Below are 3,599 nucleotides of genomic sequence, written 5' to 3'. Positions count from 1 at the left end.
GATGCAGTGTTGTCCTAGCGTCTGGTGTTTTGTCAGATCTAATCAAAATAAACATGCTTTTCCACCAGCTCCTGTGGGAGACAAATCCACGTGGAATCGTAGAACTTACTCTGATTAAATTTTCCTGCCTATTTCTTCCCATTTTTGACATACATATCTGTATGGCCTAAAGTTCTCAGTTATTAGAAATGGTCCTCCTTTAAAAAATGCATTTAACACCTCTGATCTGTAAATCCTCTCTCAAAAATTAATTCTTTCAAGACCCCTCATCATTTTTCCTGTAGTTTAATCCGACTGCAGTATGTGTTTTTAGTTAGCATAGAAAAGAACTATTTTAATGACATCTGTCTGTGCCCAGCAGCCAAGAATTACGTTGGCCCTTTCTTGTGACCCTATTGTTGCAAAATCACATCTAACATTTTGTTCATAAGAGCTGAACAAAAATGGTAATAATGCTTCATGGCAACTTTAGGGAAGATGTACTGATTCATTTCTCAGCTTTTTTCATCCCAGAGTGAATTTTAGACTAGGATTTTCTTCCTTTCATCTCTTCTCCTTTCAATTTCTTACTTTATTTTTACAGTGAACTGGAGAAGAAGAAAAGCTAGAAATAGAAGAAAATTTGTTGAATGACTTATTTGTAGTGTCGTTGTCCCTACTTATTTCAGAGGGACATGGTCTAGAAGACTTTTTCCTCATAGATGTAGTTACTAAACCCAATCAATTTCACCTCTACAGCCTCTTTAAAACTAATTTATTGTTCTCCATGATCACACAAAATCACACAGAATGGCTGAGGTTGGGAAGGACCTCTGAAGATAATCTAGTCCAATCCCCCTGCCAAGCAAGATCACCTAGAGCACATTGCACAGGATGGCATCCAGGCAGGTTTTGAATATCTCCAGAGAAGGAGACTTCACAACGTCTCTGGGCAACCTGTGACAGTGCTCTGTCACCCTCACAGTAAAGAAGTGCCCTCTCATATTCAGATGGAATATTCAGATGATCATTAAGAAAACCAGACTACTTTTCTTCCTAGCTACTACAGTCCTCTCCTTTTGGATCTTCTTGACATTCGCCTTGGCCTATTTCCAACTTCCCAAAATGCATCCACAAGACTTGTTAAAATAAACAGCTGCCACCACTAGCAAGATGCTGGGGAACTGAAAAGCTAATTTGTAAGTGTGAAAAATTTACTTAGTGCTACCTGGAAATGACTGGTTTCTGTCCAAATTGGCAAGAAACAAGATAGGTATGTTATCAGGATGATAAAAAGCTGATGCAGAAGCAAGCAAAAACAATGCTGGCCTGCTTTATGAAGCAGGATAAAGCCAACACTGCCTTGAGACCTACTTCAGCCAGTGACAGATTCATACCTTTGCAATTAAGCCCCAGGTATACAACTGAGATACAAAGCAAATATTCTTTGGACATGCTGAGTTCAATATAGGTTGTCTCTTGAATTAGTTGAATTAGGTTGTCTCTTAAAACTCACATTGAGAGTGTTGATTCCCATTATCCTCTCCAGAACCTGCCTCTCAATCTGGTGAATGAAGTTGGTTCAGCCCTGCCTTGGTTTTGGTATTTTAGGTGTCAGTCACAGGCTGGGAGATTTCCAAGGAGAACCTGTAGCAGCTTTAAATTTTGCTGATGGCATTGTTGTCTCCTCCCTGCACCTACATCATGGGCCAGCAAGTGGTCAGAAGAGGCTCTTCTGCTGGAGCTTGTACTGCTCTGATCATCTCTAACAGCAAAAGCTACCAGCGTATTCTGTGCAAAACATAGATGTCAGACAAGATGCCCACACAGGATCTTACTTCAGTTTATAAGCACTTCCATTCCCCTTCTTTCTGCTTGTTCCTCCTGACCTTTCATTTCAACTATTGACAGAGGGGGAAAAAAGAAAAAAAAAACAAACAACCTCAAACCACAAAATCAAAACACCTACAGTCCACAGGAGAAATGCAGCAGACCACATAAGCACTGCATGACTCACGTTATCCACCAGTATGTCCTAGCAAAAGACAGGGATAGGGAAAATTGTGGGCCAGACAACAGAGCTCTGGACTGGCCACCTTCTGCACCCTTTCCCCAGGGCTGTCTGCGCCTCTGCCCAGCAGCCAGCGGAGGACACAGCAGCCAGACTCCACCTACACAAAGTTGGCCTGTCTGGTTGCTTACATGCACAGAGGAGGCTTCTCCCCTTTCTTCCCTCTGGGATTTTGGAGCCAGGACACAGGGCATATACAATGAATGAGGTGTGGGCTCTCTTTTGCCATTGCCAAGTGGTGGTGCTAACCCTTGCTGGGACTGCGCACATGTTGGCGTGAGAGGACTTAGGACTTGTCCTTTCCCACATTACCAAGCCAGATGAGACACAGGTCAGTAATGTGACAAAGCCTTATTACTACTGGGAGGGAAAGGCTGTTAATACTGCCTGGAATAAAACACACACATTCTCCCAAATCATCGCAGGCTGTGAGTGAGGGACTGGCTTTCCAGCCTGCCCCCATGGGAGAGGACATGTATGAGCTATGCCTTGCACCCTCCAGGATTCACAAAAATACTCAGAAGCGGGGAAAAAAACATCAGCTCCCAGGACCCTCACAAGAGAGCTCCGGAGAGGACAGGCATTTGCAAGGGAAACCATTCTGCCATGCTGCAACATGCCAAGTGTGTCAACATCATTTCATTCAGCACTGACGCTCACTCTTTCCTTTCAGGCCAAGCTTCAAATCAGACAACTTAGCCAACAGACCTGGAAAAAAAATGCATTGGGCAATGCAGCTTTGAATAAGAAAAGGCTCTTCAAAAAACAGTGTCCCCATACCCTCCCTAAGGATTTTGTTGTTTGGCTGGCTGTCCTGACCAGCTCGAGTTCCTAGCCCATCGAAGAACTGTGTCTGCAAAGAAATTTGCTTTGCAGATGGTCTGCGGCAGCTCTGGGAGCATCTCAGACACATTGTGGAATAAAATTAGTAATCACTTAAATTATTCCCAAGACTCTCTGAATGCTATTCGTTCCAAATTGAGGAATCAGTGGTACAAAGGATGTGATCCCCAGACTGTTCCCTGGGCCCAGGATCTCCCTAAGACAACTTCCCAAGGCATCTCACAGGATGTCTTTCAAGAAGCATTAGTTAGAAACCAGGAAGGCACAGAAGTGTCTCTCCAGCACAGAAGTATCTCTCCTTCTCTTGCCAGCTCAGCAGCCTGAGCGGCGCGGAGCCGAGAGGTCCTGGGAGTGGGCAGTTCAGATGAAGATTAGTAACAGGGATCTGGGCAGTGTTTCGGCTGCAACTTTAAGAAGTGGAAGAAGTGGGGAGAAAGGTGAGGCCAGTGAGAGAGCGAAAAATAGGCCCAGACCAACTGCCTGCAAAGGTCACAGCACTTCTGAAGACTATTTCTCTGTTGGTTCAGACCCTCCCCACCCTCTGCACACCAGGCCTGTGCCCCAGCATGCTAGGCCTGCGAGTTTCTAGGAGGAGCTGAGAGCAGCCCCACCATGTCCAGAGTGCGCCTCTCAGAGGTAAGCCTCATGCCTTCTTCAGCCCTGGCAGCCTCACAGGCCTCTCCGGAAACTTCAGCAACACACTAAC

Source organism: Cygnus olor, chromosome 3 (genome assembly GCF_009769625.2).
Source record: "Cygnus olor isolate bCygOlo1 chromosome 3, bCygOlo1.pri.v2, whole genome shotgun sequence".
NCBI lineage: Eukaryota > Metazoa > Chordata > Aves > Anseriformes > Anatidae > Cygnus > Cygnus olor.
The sequence above is the reverse complement of the archived record's forward strand: the minus strand, read 5'-3'. Positions refer to the sequence as shown.